Source organism: Oncorhynchus masou, unplaced genomic scaffold (assembly GCF_036934945.1).
Source record: "Oncorhynchus masou masou isolate Uvic2021 unplaced genomic scaffold, UVic_Omas_1.1 unplaced_scaffold_3923, whole genome shotgun sequence".
Lineage (NCBI taxonomy): Eukaryota > Metazoa > Chordata > Actinopteri > Salmoniformes > Salmonidae > Oncorhynchus > Oncorhynchus masou.
This window is the reverse complement of record NW_027010326.1, coordinates 2,655-20,000: the sequence shown is the minus strand read 5'-3', so window position 1 is coordinate 20,000 and position 17,346 is coordinate 2,655. Positions and strand designations below refer to the sequence as shown.

The window sequence follows — 17,346 nt, the reverse complement described above, 5'->3', positions numbered from 1 at the left end:
ATGGGAAAGAGGGAAGAGGATGAATCATAACCCACTTTTTTCCTCTTTCCTTCACACACACACACACACACACACACACACACACACACACACACACACACACACACACACACACCACACAGCAAACTGAAGGATTCAGAGTCCAGGAGCAGGGATATGGTGGAGCAGCTGGAGATCATGAAGAAGGACTTGGAGGAGAGCCGTTCCCGCTCAGACAAAGGTTGGTCTACCATACTCTTAACCCTTGTTTTACCCTAAAACAGGGTTCCACAGCTGGTGAGACCAACTTTCCCTTCGGGTGATTTTATTTGTCCCACAAATATTTTTTCTTCTTCACATAAGACTGTAAAAACACCAGCTAATCAGCTCGAAGTCATTTTTTTTAAGTATTCCCCATTCCCATAATAGAGGCAGATGTATGTAAGCATATACAACTTTAAACAAGGTTTGAAATTGATGTTTTAGTCAGATATATATGTTTGGGCATCTTGCGATCAATTTGCAAATGATTTGTAATTATGTTGCGGCTCCCTGGCCCGTCTGCTCAAGACAAAATCGTCCCACGGCTGAATCTAGTTGATTATTCCTGCTCTCAACTGTCCCTGGCAAATGTCAACGTACAGAAATAGGTTGTTTGGTAGAGAAACTAACACAAATGTATAATTGGTGTTGTTCGTGGATCTGAAACGTTTGTTTGGTTTTATTTGATCGTTGGAGATACACATTCGTCAAATCAAACTTTATTAGTCACATGCGCCGAATACGACAAGTGTAGACTTTACCATGAAATGCTTTACTTACAAGCCCTTAACCAACAGTGCAGTTCAAGAAGAGTTAAAGAAATATAATATATTTATCAAGTTGATTAAAATATAAAGTAATAATAAAAAGTAACACAATAACAATAACAAAGCTACATACAGGGGGTACCGAGTCAGTGTGTGGGGGTACAGGTTAGGGTACAGGTTAGTTGAGGTCATTTGTACATGTAGGTGGGGGTGAAGTGACTATGCATAGATAATAAACAGCGAGTAGCAGCAGTGTACAAAAGGGGAGGGGGGGGGGGTCAAAGTCAATTGTCCGGTGTTGATTTTATTAATTGTTCCTCAGTCTTATGGCTTGGGGATAGAAGCTGTTGATTAGCCTTTTGGTCCATTCGTCCATAACTTTGTCTCACAGAGAAACATTTAATTTCATTCTCTAGTATTATCAGTTACATGTTTCCCTTCAACTGTACTTGTATGAACGGTATTCCTCTGTAGAATTGGTATAAATGCAATGCCCAGGCTGTCCTTGTCTCCTAAATACAGGTCTGAAACTGCCCGATTTCCAGGACTCCATTTTCGAGTACTTCAACACCTCTCCACTGGCCCACGACCTGACGTTCAGAGTGAGTGTCTCTCTGCACGTCTTTCTCTCCCCCTGTCACATGTCCGTAACAAACCTTAACGGACACTTTCTCCCAGTATCTGTGTGTGTATCGGTGGTGACAGGCCGGTGGGAGTTGATAAATATATTTCAGAGGGTGGAGGACTCGGCATGGCTGGTGTCCCACAGAGCACCCTGCTAGACGGGAGTCAGAATAGAGACGGCATTGCAGACGGCACCCCTGTGGTTAAATGCACACACACAGACACACACACACAGACACACAGACACACACACACACACACACACAGACACACAGACACACACACACTGGCTGGCGCTGTTGTCACACTCGCATAGTCACACAATTTATAAACAGACATGCGCACATGTATACACACTTACATTGAAATCCTTAAAAAGAGAGACCCAGTTCAATTTTGAACTTTGAACTGGTACATACAGTTCAAAGTGCGAAAGGGACCAAGTTCCGGAGTTTATATCACCATGGCCTCTGATGTACTCAATCAGGTCATCACCACAAAGAACTTCAAAGTTACGGAGAGGGGGGAGCAAGCAGAAAAGTACCTCCTGACCCTCCAACCCATGGAATAAATTGGGGATATTTTACCCATCCACACACGGTAACCTGATACAGCTGCCAAGGTTTGGACAGGATCTGCAGCGAATGGGCCAACGTTATGAGAAGGGCTCAGGGCCGCAAAGGAGAGGTACAAGAAAGCTTGCCATGACCTGAACTTAATGAGACGGAGAAGATGGGCAAAACTATTAGCTGCTAACCTGCTTCTCACTTTCAACAGCACTAGCGCACGCTGCTTTGTGGTTGACTGATCTCGCTGCTCAGCACAACCTGGGGGTTTTTCAACACCTGGCTACCTCGAGGTTGTGAAAATAAGGATTAGTCAGCATTGAAGCCGCTAGGTCAGCATAAAGGCCCCAGAAGACCTGATTCAGTGTTGTTTCAGAGGAAACGGCTTGTGGTGAAGGGGCCATTTTGTCTTAGTTCCCTCAATTTTCTCAGGGACATAAATTGACACACGATAAACCATGGGAATCGATGGTCTAAGCATGTCCTTGCAGTAAACCCTGTTGAATGACCTTATCAACTTTGGCCCCCATTATGTTCTTGTTCTGCAAAAGAACCCCATAAAACCCCCCAAAATAAACCATAAACCCCAAAAACTTGTGCTTTTTTTGTCCCTCTCGTGTGTCACCCTTCCAAAAAAGGAATCGGTCTCTTCCTCGTCCGCGTCCTCTCTGCTAGCGTTTTGGGATGAAGTAAGTGGTTTCCTCAGAGCTCCTTCCCCCATTTTCTCAGTTAATCCCTAACCCAGGGGGGGTTGTGCTGCCAGCATACAAAAAGGTTGGGAGAAAATAGAGGTTTCTCCAGGTGTGTTGCCCTGTTTTTGGCAATTAGCAGTTACCCATTAGCATGCTAATATGGGCTAATACTTTAGCCTCTTGTCTCTTATGGTAGTGTGCATGATAGTTTTAAACTTTTCCTAGTATTTCTATTGTTACTATTGTGAACAGGCTAGCTGCTACATGACTGTGATTAGCACAGATTGTAGCTAATGCTAATTTAGCTAGAAGGATTAAAATGATGCTAAAATAGACCTTTTCACAGCTGGTGGCACTCTCCCCCTGTAGTTAACCTTCCCCTATGTTAGCATTAGTTTATGTTGGGCGCTAAAAGGTTTATGAGCATCTCCTCTGGAACGTGTGTCTTCTGCATTAGCATCCCCAATGCCTTAATGCCTTAATACTGCTAACGTCCGTCAGAATCCCTCAGTAGATCCCTCAGTATCCCCAGTCACCTCACAAAACCCTGTTTAACCATTTGCATATTTGTTAGCTGCCTACACAACTAACGAAGAAACAAAACAAACAAACCCTACGACGGCACACTGAGAATATTGACGAGCTAGACCTTTTCAGTGTGTCTCTTTAGCCAGTGATTTGGTTGGGAGGATGTAGAACCTGCCTTCATTTTAGTTTAATTAAAAGATGATTAGGGTCGGATCCCAAATCACCTCCCATGATTTCTCCTAATTTTGTCAATCTTTTTGGTTGTATTTATAAATCAAATAAAAAATAAATAAAAAATTAAACCTTATCAGTAACATTGCTAGGCTGTAAGTGTTTGATGTATGCTACATTTGAGTCGATGTAAAGAATCACATTTAAAATAACAATGTTTATATGGTAAGTATTGTTTATGATTTCAATGTGTCATCTGTTAACTCATTGTTTGACTCTTAAGTGGACCGACCGTACACTGAAGATTTCTTACAACACAGTCTAGTAGACCATGAAAATACTGAATGATAAAAATGATTTGTGTGTAACACAGTATACTGCTCGTATTAGGATTGTGACATGTTAAAAGTGGGCTTGTTTTGTATTTTGGTTTTATTCACCAAACCCCTTCAGCTCGATACCTGATCCGAGTATGCCTTCATGATGGTGAAATACTATGCGTCTGCAAAATGGCATATATATTATTATATTATAAACTGGGGGGGGGGGTTCAAGCCCTGGATGCTGATTGGCTGACAGCCGTGGTATATCAGATCGTGTTCCATGGGTATGACGAAACATGTATTTTTACTGCTCTAATTACGTTGATAACCAGTTTATAACACCAATACGGAACCTCAGGGGGTTTGTGGTATGTGTCCAAGAACAGCCCTTAGCCCTGTGGTATATTGGCCATATACCACACACCCTCATGCCTTACAGCTTAAATATAGCATAGGCAGTTCCTATGTGTATGAGTTGATGCAGGTGTTGTTGAGATGTGTTCACTTCCTCGGATACTGACACAATTTTGGGGGGGAACCCAAATATTCAAGGAGGCATTGAGAGATGGGCACTTAGCACCACCTACTGGCTGCCTCGATGCTCCCTTCAGCCCTTCACATAGAAATGAATCACTGATACAGGGTCAGCTATATTTTAACTCTCTAATGGATTGGAGATTGGCTAGTCTGATTCCAGAGCTGTGGACACGTGCAACCTCAAGCATGCTTTATCTTGGCCAGGTCGCAACTGTAAATGAGAACGTGTTCTCATCTTGCCTACCTGGTTAAATTAAATAAAGGTGAAATAAAAAATGTCTCATAGTGCGATAGTTGTCAGTGCTGGTGACCCTAGTGTATATGTCTCAGCCTATAGCACAACGCAAACATTTCCGCCCAGGACACACACACACACACTCATCTGTCTCGTCATCCCTCTCCCTCCTCCAGACCAGCTCTGTCAGCGAGATAGATGCCACGCCCCAGAAGTCAGATGTCCCTTCCTCGTCGCCCTCCGTGGCCTCTGAGCAGGATGTGAGTGTTCCATCGCACACACACACACACACTTCCGTCCATATCGCACATCCCAACCAGACATCCTTTCTCCAGACGTGTTCCCTGTCTCCTCATCCCAGTTCACATTTTATTTTTCACATGCTTGGTAAACAACAGGTGTAGACTGACAGTGAAATGCTTACTTACGGGTCCTTCCCAATAATGTAGAGAGAGAGATAATAACATGTAATAAATAATAACAAATTATTAGTCATTGTAAAATTTCATATTTTAATGTATGGGTTTAATGTAGGGTTTAGGTGTGTTGTCACCAATGATTAATATATACACTAGATGACTGGTAGGGGGCACTGTGGTGAAGGCACGGTGCCTCCATTTTGGCACTACCTCCCCCACCATTGTAAAAAAAAATAATATTTTATTAGACATCTTAATGCACACTTTTTTAAATTATATTTTTTATTTATTTAACCTTTATTTAACTAAGCAAGTCAGTTAAGAACAAATTCTTATTTACAATGATGGCCTAGGAACAGTGGGTTAACTGCCTTGTTCAGGGGCAGAACGACAGATGTTTGTCAGCTCGGGGATTCGATCTAGCAACCTTTTGGTTACTGGCCCAACACTAACCACTAACCTACCTGCCACCCCTACTGTGAACTCAACATAAACATTTAACAATCATATTTCCTTAAAGTATAATTGTTTTAAGATGGACTGTTACTGTCCTCACTACAACAAAAATAGATGTAATATGGTCCTTTAAACATTTAATTGAAAAACGCTCATTTGCCAATACATTGCATCAGCAATCCAGGGTTTATACACGTCATTGGTTAAAACTCACTGTCAATACAGGAGAAGAGGTGAAATGCAGGGCAATTCTTACATTTAATTCATTCATTGATCTTCAGAAGTAACAATTTACCCCCTTCCTGATTGTTAGCTAATTAAATGACTCTCTTGACCCCCCTCCTGATTTGTTAGCTAATTAAATGACTCTCAACCCCCTTCCTGATTTGTTAGCTAATTAAATGACTCTCAACCCCCTTCCTGATTTGTTAGCTAATTAAATGACTCTCTTGACCCCCTTCCTGATTGTTAGCTAATTAAATGACTCTTATCCCAGTAAAGCATAGTTCATGTTTTTACAGTCTAGAACCAGGGTCACGTTCATTAAGGTACCAAGGGAAAACGTTTTGCAACGGAAAACAATTTGTTTCAATTAGTAACTCAATGTAGTCCCTCCCCACTTTAGTAAATGGTCTCCCATTTGGTGCCTAATGAACCCAGTGCTGTCCTCTCCCCAGTCTGACCAGTTGACCTTTAAACTTTGACCCCTCTCCCACAGGAGCCAGTCCCCAAGCCCACTGCTGTTACCCCTACCGTCCCCTCCCCGGTCTATCCAACATCGCTGCTGACCACACCAAAGGTACTGCCTGACACCGCTCACACACACACACGCACACACCGCTCTCACCCACACACACCGCTCACACAAACACGCACACACCGCTCACACACACACGCACACACCGCTCACACACACACTCACACACCGCTCACACACACACACGCACACACCGCTCACACACACCAAACGCACACACACACGCACACACCGCTCACACACACACGCACACACCGCTCACACACACACGCACACACCGCTCACACACACACGCACACACCGCTCACACACACACGCACACACCGCTCACACACACACGCACACACCGCTCACACACACACGCACACACCGCTCACACACACACGCACACACCGCTCACACACACCACACGCACACACCGCTCACACACACCACACGCACACACCGCTCACACACACCAAACGCACACACCGCTCACACACACCAAACGCACACACCGCTCACACACACCAAACGCACACACCGCTCACACACACCAAACGCACACACCGCTCACACACCAAACGCACACACCGCTCCACACACACCAAACGCACACACCGCTCACACACCAAACGCACACACCGCTCACACACCAAACGCACACACCGCTCACACACACAAAACGCACACACCGCTCACACACACCAAACGCACACACCGCTCACACACACCAAATGCACACGTGCACACACACACCAAACGCACACGTGCACACACACCAAACGCACACGTGCACACACACACCAAACGCACACACACCGCTCACACACACCAAACGCACACACCGCTCACACACACCAAACGCACACACCGCTCACACACACCAAACGCACACACCGCTCACACACACCAAACGCACACACCGCTCACACACACCAAACGCACACACCGCTCACACACACCAAACGCACACACCGCTCACACACACCAAACGCACACACCGCTCACACACACCAAACGCACACACCGCTCACACACAAAACGCACACACCGCTCACACACACCAAACGCACACACCGCTCACACACACCAAACGCACACACCGCTCACACACACCAAACGCACACACCGCTCACACACACCAAATGCACACGTGCACACACACACCAAACGCACACGTGCACACACACACCAAACGCACACGTGCACACACACACCAAACGCACACACACCGCTCACACACCAAACGCACACACCGCTCACACACACCAAACGCACACACCGCTCACACACACCAAACGCACACACCGCTCACACACCAAACGCACACACCGCTCACACACACAAACGCACGCGCGCACACACACAAACGCACGCGCGCACACACACCGCTCACACGCTACAAGCGCACACACGCTCTGCCGCCACACGCCACAAGCGCGCGCACCGCTCACACGCGCGCACCGCTCACGCGCGCGCACCGCTCACACGCGCGCACCGCTCACACGCCCGCTTCTCCTCACCGCTCACCGCGCGCACCGCTCTCACGCGCGCGCACCGCTCTCACGCGCGCGCACCGCTCTCACGCGCGCGCACCGCTCTCACGCGCGCGCACCGCTCTCACGCGCGCGCACCGCTCTCACGCGCGCACCGCTCTCACGCGCGCACCGCTCTCACGCGCGCGCACCGCTCTCACGCGCGGCGCACCGCTCTCACGCGCGCGCTCTCACGCGCGCGCGCTCACCGCGCGCTCTCACGCGCGCGCACCGCTCTCACGCGCGCACACCGCTCACACGCACAACACCGCGCAAACCGCTCACACGCACACGCACACACCGCTCACACGCACACGCACACACCGCTCACACGCACACGCACACACCGCTCACACGCACAACACCGCTCACACGCACAACACCGCTCACACGCACAACACCGCTCACACGCACAACACCGCTCACACGCACAACACCGCTCACACGCACACACCGCTCACACTCTCACACGCACACACCGCTCACACGCACACACCGCTCTCACGCACACACACCGCTCTCACGCACACACACCGCTCGCACACCGCTCGCACACCGCTCGCACACCGCTCGCACACACCGCTCACACGCACACACCGCTCACACGCACACCAAACACACACACGCACACGCAACACACGCACACGCACACACCGCTCACACGCACACACCGCTCACACGCACACACCGCTCACACGCACACACCGCTCACACGCACACACCGCTCACACGCACACACCGCTCACACGCACACACACACCGCTCACACACACACACCGCTCACACACACACACACACCGCTCACACACACACACACCGCTCACAAACACACACACACACACACCGCTCACACACACACACACCGCTCACAAACACACACACACACACCGCTCACACACACACACACCGCTCACACACACACACACACACCACTCTCACACACAATGAAAACAACATGCTCCCGCATATGTGCTACCACTCATACTCATAGAATAATTTGACACACACACACACACACACACTGTCAGCTTGTCTGTAACACTTGTGTTCTTATCTCTCTCTGTGTGTGTGTGTGTCTGCAGCCCAAAGCTCACCAGCTGAGCATCAAGACCTTCTCCAGCCCCACCCAGTGCACGCACTGCACCTCCTTGATGGTGGGTCTCATCCGCCAGGGCTACGCCTGCGAAGGTGAGTGTCAGACACACACGACCACGCTCTCTGTCAATGGTGTCGGTTAGTTGGGGGGACTGGGGAGATTGTGCCGGTTAGTTGGGGGGGACTGGGGAGATTGTGCCGGTTAGTTGGGGGACTGGGGAGATTGTGCCGGCTAGTTGGGGAGATTGTGCCGGCTAGTTGGGGAGATTGTGCCGGCTAGTTGGGGAGATTGTGCCGGCTAGTTGGGGAGATTGTGCCGGCTAGTTGGGGAGATTGTGCCGGCTAGTTGGGGAGATTGTGCCGGCTAGTTGGGGAGATTGTGCCGGCTAGTTGGGGAGATTGTGCCGGCTAGTTGGGGAGATTGTGCCGGCTAGTTGGGGGGACTGGGGAGATTGTGTCGGTTAGTTGGGGGACTGGGGAGATTGTGTCGTTTAGTTGGGGGAACTGGGGAGATTGTGTCGTTTAGTTGGGGGGAACTGGGGAGATTGTGTCGTTTAGTTGGGGGAACTGGGGAGATTGTGTCGTTTAGTTGGGGGGGACTGGGGAGATTGTGTCGTTTAGTTGGGGGGACTGGGGAGATTGTGTCGTTTAGTTGGGGGACTGGGGAGATTGTGTCGTTTAGTTGGGGGGGACTGGGGAGATTGGGTGCAGCATTTTCCTCCCGCTGACACACCACTCGCTATAAATGGACTGTAATGTTTTAACTGAACGGGAGATCTGAAACTGAACCTTGTGATTGGACTGCATGTTTCCTTGTGTATACGAATACTCTCTCTCTCCCTCTTTCTCTCCAGTGTGCTCCTTCATCTGCCATGTATCCTGTAAGGACAATGCCCCCCAGGTGTGCCCCATTCCCCCTGAGCAGGCCAAGAGGCCTCTGGGCATCGACGTACAGAGGGGCATCGGCACCGCCTACAAGGGCTTCGTCAGGGTGAGCGCCGCGTACATAGTAACCGGTTATCACCGTGGAAATAGAATGACTACAGTTTGCGTTCCTGCGGCCATATTGAGTGTACCCTTAAGTGTGCAGCCAGGTTTTTAAATTTCCCAACAATTCTAGTCATTATAGTTCTATGATTACATCATGGTCTTTTCATGGTGATACGCTAATATCTTCCTTGAATGTTGTTGCTTTGATGTAATCAAGACATTGCAATTCTGTTCAGCTTAGCAAGATAGGAGCGTGTGATGTCCAGTTTATTGGAAATTAATAACAAGAACAGACCTCTCAATTGAAAATTTTGCTGCTCTGCCCTCTCCGTCAGATCCCCAAGCCCACGGGGGTAAAGAAGGGCTGGCAGCGGGCGTACGCCGTGGTGTGTGATTGTAAACTCTTCCTGTACGAGGTGCCTGAGGGCAAGTCCACGCAGCCAGGCGTGGTGACAAGTCAGGTCCTGGACCTGAGGTAAGACCTCTGTTGGGGTGAAGGGTGTTAGGGATTGGTAGGTGGGGGGTGAAGGGTGTGTGGGAGTAGTAGGTGGGGGGGTAAAGGGTTTGTGGGGGGTGAAGGGTGGGAGGGTGTGTGGGGGGGCGTGAAGGGGAGGGTGGGAGGGTGTGTGGTAGGTGGAGGGTGTGTGGTAGGTGGAGGGTGTGTGGTAGGTGGAGGGTGTGTGGTAGGTGGAGGGTGTGTGGGAAGGTGTGTGGGAGGGTGTGTGGTGTGTGTGTGGGAGGGTGTGTGGTGTGCGGGGTAGGTGGGAGGGTGTGTGGAGGGTGCGGGGTAGGTGGGAGGGTGTGTGGGAGGGTGCATGATTATTATAAACAATTGTTATAATCCGTGACTCCCATCTCCTGCCTCCTTCAACGCGTGTGCTCTCCTTTAAATATACACTCCCTTTGATGCTGTGGCGTTAGCATGATCTCTATCTGTATCCTATTATACAGAGTGCTCTGGCGATACGTTTGATCCGGTTTACAAAGATGTTAGAATTGTTAAAAGCCGTCATTCTTGGTGAGCGTAGACCTCTAAAGTGAATGTGAATCCGAGACAGTGATGATATATACCCTGATTGGTTGCTGCCGCTGCTTGGCCACTGCCTGGTGGTTGTTTACTGCGGGTTGCTAGGCAACAGAACACCTAAGTCAGAGAGCGAGAGAACAATGAGCTAGATATTTCACCGGATTTATAAATGTGAAGCATCCGATTGGTGTTTCCACTCAATACCAAATATGGTGATGAGAGGAAGCCCAGTGGTCGACAGTGGGAGAGAGATGGATTTTGTGTGTGTGTGTGTGTGTTTGGTGTGTGTGTGTGTTTGGTGTGTGTGTGTTTGGTATGCGTGTGTGTGGGTGGGTGTTGGGGGGTGGGTGGGTGGGTGTTGGGGGGGTGGGTGGGTGTGTGTTGGGGGGTGGGTGGGTGTGTGTTGGGGGTGGGTGGGTGTGTGTTGGGGGGTGGGTGGGGGTGTGTTTGGGGTGTGTGTGTGTGTGTGTAACACTGTGCTCTGTGTATGTCCACAGAGATGAGGAGTTTTCCGTCAGCTCTGTCCTGGCCTCAGACGTCATCCACGCCACCCGCAAAGACGTCCCCTGCATATTCAGGGTGAGCTTTCAACTGCTGTGTGACTAATACCACGTGACTAAAGTTATTATATTGACTTGTGTATTATTTATTAATTGTCATCTGTTACTAATATGATGTTTCTTGTGTGAGAGAACCCAATAAATGACCTTGAAATAAAGTTACATCTAATGGATTGTCACGAACCGGCTCAAAGCCCGTAACAAAGGGAGACAACGTGGAGATAAGGTGTAACAAAATATATATTTATTAACTAAAGCAACTAAGGAAAATATACAATGGTGTGTGTAATCAGTAGTGTAAGTGAGTGTTTTGCATGAAGGTGATAATGCAGGGTGTTGAAAAGATGCTAAAGCAAACAACTCAAACACCACCAAGAAACACAACAAAATCCATAAAGTTGTCTGCATGGAGAGAGTCTCTCCCATGAATGGGGAAGTGGTGTATTTATGCTGGGAGACACCGGGCCCAGGTGTTTCCCATGTAGCTGACGACCCTCCCAACTCCGCCCACCGGCATCCTAATAAGGAAACAACAAAGAGAGAATACAGCAGACAGAGTGGGAGGGTCGTCACATGGATGTAAAAACATATGTGTGAGTTATTACGGAAAGTTATGGTGTATCATAAGGTATTATAACCCTTTATGTGAAAAACGTATCGATTACTGTCTTTTTTTATTATAGTCTATTGTTACTATGGGATTATGTTTCCTATGTGAGAAACGTGAAATAATAACTATACATGGGTTTTATATAGCACTTTTCAAAGACCCAAAGAGACTTAATGAAGTTGATATTATTATTATTAACCCAAACCCTCCCTCATTTATTCGGGAGTAACGACACAGACACGTACATCATAACGCATTATAAACCTCGTCAGGTGACGTCGTCCCTGCTGAGCTCGCCGGCGGGTGCCGTCTCCCTGCTGGTGCTGGCTGAGAGCGAGGCAGAGAAGAAGAAGTGGATGGGCATCCTGGAGAGCCTGCAGAGCATCCTGGCCAAGAACCGCTTGAGGAACCGCGTAGTGCACGTCCTGCACGAGGCCTACGACTCCTCGCTGCCCGCCATCAAGACCACGCTCTGCGCCGCCATCGTCGGTGAGTTGGGGAACTACTGAAGAGACTGTAGTAAAAACACACCTGTGCTGTCAGCAAACGCACCGTAACATTTCAGATAGACCGAATGAGTGGAATTATCATCTGTATGGGATGAGGGAGATTATCATCTGTACTGGATGAGGGAGATTATCATCTGTACTGGATGAGGGAGATTATCATCTGTACTGGATGAGGGAGATTATCATCTGTACTGGATGAGGGAGATTATCATCTGTACTGGATGAGGGAGATTATCATCTGTACTGGATGAGGGAGATTATCATCTGTACTGGATGAGGGAGATTATCATCTGTACTGGATGAGGGAAATTAGCATCTGTACTGGATGAGGGAAATTAGCATCTGTACTGGATGAGGGAAATTAGCATCTGTACTGGATGAGGGGAAATTAGCATCCGTACTGGATGAGGGGAAATTAGCATCCGTACGGGATGAGGGAAATTAGCATCCGTGCGGGATGAGGGAAATTAGCATCCGTACGGGATGAGGAAATTAGCATCCGTACGGGATGAGGGAAATTAGCATCCGTACGGGATGAGGGAAATTAGCATCCGTACGGGATGAGGGAAATTAGCATCCGTACGGGATGAGGGAAATTAGCATCCGTACGGGATGAGGGAAATTAGCATCCGTACGGGATGAGGGAAATTAGCATCCGTACGGGATGAGGGAAATGATCATCGGTACTGGATGAGGGAAATGATCATCCGTACTCTGCGGTGTAAGTAATGTTGTAACTTTTCTGTGACAATTTCCGTGAGGAGGAAGTTTTGTTGTTTTTGTAGTGGATACACGCGAAACACAGAATGCAATTGCAAATTACCGTTTGAGATCTCCAATTATTTAAAAAGTTATGTTGCGTTTACTCAGTGTGTGTGTGTGTGTGTCTGCGAGAGGTGTTGTTGTTGTGCGTGTGTGTGGAGGATGGCAGTGAGCGAGAGAAGACTGTGTTGACTGCTCCTTTGTCTCCCTGCAGATCGAGAGCGTATCGCCCTGGGAACAGAGGAAGGTCTGTTTGTAGTGGAGGTCACCAGAGATGGTAAGAACACACCTATCCCACAGCTAGTCATATACACTCATAGGGCGTTTTCACATATGACATTCGGTACCCTGGTATGGTTCTCAAAATTCAAACAAATATATTTTGCCTTGAACATTTTTTTCAAATATTCACTTTCCAAATGACGTGGGCGAAAAGTTCCATGCGACTCTGAATTGTCACAATACATGGTACTCTGGTCCTGGATCTTAGACCCACCACCTGACCAGGGTCCAAGATTTGTTTCAGCCAGGGTCGGTTTCTGTTTCACAAGTGCTCTATAGTGCAGATCATCAGGGCACCAAATGCTCTAGGATCTGGATCATACAGGGATATGTGCCAGCCCCCATAGAGCCTCATATGACTCCTCCATGCAGAACAAAGGTCAAGTTTTTAGATTTCTGTCATTTCCAACATGTTTCTTATGTGTGATCACGTGATGTCAAAGTGTCATGTTTTCTTTTGTGGTATATCGATTTCTTTCTTCATCCTAAGACTATTTCTCCATGGTCTTTCCTCGCTTCCTCTCTCTTTTCGGTTCCTTCTAAAAATGCACTGGAGGAGAATCCAAGGTCCCTTTCATTATACCTTCTCCTCCATTTGGTTTTTCAAAAGGGGGGGGTGAAATCGAGGAGAGAAAGTGTTTTCGACAATTCGGAAAGCAACTATCTTACCTATTGACTCACAAATCATAATTTGTGATTTCTTTCAAAACACTACGATTCTCTGTGTCGTTTGCCCCTGTTGACTCCTTCTTCTCTTCCCCCCGTCAGTGATCGTGCGGGCGGCCGACTGCAAGAAGGTGCACCAGATGGAGCTGATCCCCAAAGAGAAGATGATGGCCCTGCTGTGTGGACGCAACCGACACGTGCACCTGCACCCCTGGGGGGTGCTGGAGGGGGCCGAAGCGGCCTTCGACATCAAGCTGACAGAGACCAAGGGTTGCCAGGCACTGACCACGGGCGTGCTACGCCCTGGGGGACCCGCCTGCCTGCTGGCTGCCGTCAAGCGCCAGGTCACTATTCATTTATTGATTTACCTATTTACACGTGCAGTGAAAACGATGCCAAAAACACATAAGTGTTCCAGTACAATACATGTCAAATGTGTAGTTGAAGATATGTGACTTAAATCTGAATAAGTCTCATATCGACCCCATTTCAAAACAAACAACTTATAAAGGGAGCATTCATATAGTCTTCATAAGCACTGTAACTTTTAATTAACTAGACAAGTCAGTTAAGAAATCTTATTTACAACCCAGACGACGCTGGGCCAATTGTGTGCCACCCTATGGGACTCCCAATCATGTTTGTGATACAGCCTGGATTCGAACCAGGGTATCTGTAGTGACACCTCTAGTACTGAGATGCAGTGACTTAGACCGCTGTGCCACTCAGGAACCCAAGCAAACTTCTGCTAACTATATCAAGGCTGATTTTTTTTTTTTTTAAGTCCTTTCTGTTTGCTGCTTTGCCAGAATGTCAGTAGTAACATCTCCTCTCTCCCCCTTCACCAGGTCCTGTGTTATGAGATCACCCGGGCCAAGCCGCACCACCGCAAGCTGTGGGAGGTGCAGGCCCCGGGGGTGGCCCAGTGGCTGGGCATGGTGCGCGAGCGCCTGTGCGTGGGATACCCCTCTGGTTTTGCCCTGTTGGCCCTCCAGGGCGAGTCGTCGCCCGTCAGCCTGGTGAGCCCCGGGGACCCGTCGCTAGCCTTCCTGGCCCAGCAGCCCCTGGATGCTCTGCACGCCCTGGAGGTGGGCACGACCGAGCTGTTACTCTGCTTCAGCCAGCTGGGTATCTATGTGGACCCCACTGGGAAGAGGAGCAGGGCCCAGGAGCTGATGTGGCCCGCCACGCCGCTCGCCTGCAGTACGTCACGTTTTGTTTTTCAGTGGTTGAGTTGTTAGGCACGTTTTGGAGGAGAAATGCGCCTGGTCTGGCGGTAGTGCCGAAGTCTCCGGCATGTCTGAATAGGTTGGAATCCAGCCAACTGTCCTTGGACACAACGTCTCCCTGTCTTTCATAGGTTGGCACCCCCGACTTGCATGGTCTGTGTGGGTTTTTGTTGTTTAAATAGCGCCCCTTGTGTGCACTTCAAGTAATACTGTATACACCGGTATGGCACTGAAACGGTATGACGGTATTAAAATCTGCATACTGCCCAACCCGAACAGTCCATTGGAAGTGAATACAGTCACAATACATTTAAAAAACATATATATATATATATATATTTTTTTTTTTACCTTTATTTAACTAGGCAAGTCAGTTAAGAACAAATTCTTATTTACAATGATGGCCTACCGGGGAACAGTGGGTTAACTGCCTTGTTCAGGGGCAAAACGACAGTTTATTACCTTGTCAGCTCGGTAATTCGATCCAGCAACCTTTCGGTTCCTGGCCCAACTCTCTAACCCCTAGGCTACCTGCCGCCCCACTAGGCTACTTTACAACCAGAAACTGTTAGCTATCCAACTATGAAGGCCTTCTGGTAAGTGCTGCATGCACAATATTTTTTTAGAAGGGACACTGAAAGACAAATTCAATATTGTTAACTTTTTAAAAGATGCTAACATAAACTGTATCTAGTATATTGTATCCTACAAATATATATATTGTATCCTACAAATGTATCAAGCTGCGGAGTCCTCTGTGATTGCTCAGCGTGTCTTTCCTGTGTGTCCGTCAGGCTCCAACTCCTCCTACCTTACGGTGTACAGCGAGTATGGGGTGGATGTGTTTGACATACACACCACTGAGTGGGTCCAGACCATTTCACTGAGGAAGGTAAAAGCAGGGCTGTCCCGCCCATATAACAGTGTGGGTTCAGTCTGACAACCATAATGGGGTGTCTTGAGACAACAGTCTGGGTTCAGTCTAACAACCATAATGGGGTGTCTTGAGACAACAGTGTGGGTTCAGTCTAACAACCATAATGGGGTGTCTTGAGACAACAGTCTGGGTTCAGTCTAACAACCATAATGGGGTGTCTTGAGACAACAGTCTGGGTTCAGTCTAACAACCATAATGGGGTGTCTTGAGACAACAGTCTGGGTTCAGTCTAACAACCATAATGGGGTGTCTTGAGACAATAGTCTGGGTTCAGTCTAACAACCATAATGGGGTGTCTTGAGACAACAGTCTGGGTTCAGTCTAACAACCATAATGGGGTGTCTTGAGACAACAGTCTGGGTTCAGTCTAACAACCATAATGGGGTGTCTTGGTGAATTTGAGGATGCATGTTGTTAATCTTGTGTGTCTGTGTCGGGGGGGGGGGGAGTGAATGAAAGGAGTGTCTGTGTGTATATATGCCCGTGGTCTGTAGAGTGGATTGGTGTAACCCATGTCTCTGCCCCTCAGTTAAGGCCTCTGAATGTGGAGGGCAGTTTGAACCTGCTGGGCTCTGAACAACCGCGCCTCATCTACTTCAGCAACAACTCTACAGGTGCAAATACACCTCAATATACTGCCTACATATACCCCAATACACTCACCTATACCTCAATATACTGACTACATATACCCCAATACACTCACCTATATCACAATATACTGACTACATATATATACCCCAATACACTCACCTATACCTCAATATACTGACTACATATATATACCCCAATACACTCACCTATACCTCAATATACTGACTACATATACCCCAATACACTCACCTATACCTCAATATACTGTCTACATATATATACCCCAATACACTCACCTATACCTCATTAAATGACTTAAAATGACTTAAATGTAAATATACTGACTACATATACCACTATACACTAACCTATACCTCAATATACTGACTACATATATATACCCCAATACATTCACCTATACCTCAATATACTGCCTACATATACCCCAATACACTCACATATACCTCAATAT

General features: G+C 47.9%; 1 pseudogene; it reads left to right on the top strand.

The window, feature by feature from the left end:
• Positions 1 to 16,894, top strand: part of LOC135534751 (serine/threonine-protein kinase MRCK beta-like) — a 25,699-nt pseudogene extending 8,805 nt beyond the window's left edge.
• The last annotated feature ends 452 nt before the right edge of the window (positions 16,895 to 17,346 follow it).